We start from the raw sequence: 922 nt of genomic DNA on the forward strand, positions 1-922 counted from the left end.
GTGTGGAGGCTCTTGCCCACCTTTACCTTTACCATCCAAAGGGCAGAGCTGGCAGCCCTCGAATGCGCTATAAGCAAAATGCCATCCTCTGAAGAGGGCCTGGCCTTTACAGACAGCCAAGTGTCCATCCACCTCCTGCGCCGCGGGCTACGAGAGCCCCATTCCCTTGCAGGCCACCCCCACGAACAGCTTGTAATCAGCACTGGCGCAAAAATGGTCCGGCGAGCCAATCAGGGGATACGCACCCGCATTTTGAAAGTCAAGGCGCACAGCGGCATCATCAGCAATGAGAAAGCCGACAAGGCCGCCAAAGCGGCAGCCCAGCCGGACGCTGAGCATGATTACGAGACCCCAGCCCACAGACCATTCGCTGGCCAATGGTGACCCAGCTTTCTCGAGCCGCCGGCAGCGCCGCACGAGGGTGCCGACGTGCAGGGACCAACAGTACCACGCGCCGTAGCCAACTTGAACGCCGCGCTGCGCAAGGCAGTGCATGCCAGCACCAAGACCGGTACCAGCGCAAAGGGCGTATATGCCTCAGCCACGGAGGAGATGTATACTGGCCGGGAAGGTGACCGGGCACTGAGACAGGAAAGCAATGCCATGTGGCGTAACCAGCAGGCTGACATGGGGGCGATTCGAACTGTAATGAAGCACCGACTGGGCCAATTCTGGAACAAAGCAACCGCGTTCCGCAGGGGAGCCCCCTAGCTGCTGGGCAAGCATGGGCAGAAGGCAGCCACCGACGCCAGTTGCCCATTGTGTGGAGCGCATGATTCCAGCGGACACATACTGTTGCATTGCGAGCACCCACAAATGCAAGCCATGTATATCCAACGGCATGATAGTGCCGTGCGTAAGATCCACAACGCCCTGCGTCGCCGCACCCGCAACGGCGGCGTTTACACTATCTTGGACGCCG

This window comes from Chlorella variabilis, assembly GCF_000147415.1.
Source record: "Chlorella variabilis unplaced genomic scaffold CHLNCscaffold_29, whole genome shotgun sequence".
Lineage (NCBI taxonomy): Eukaryota > Viridiplantae > Chlorophyta > Trebouxiophyceae > Chlorellales > Chlorellaceae > Chlorella > Chlorella variabilis.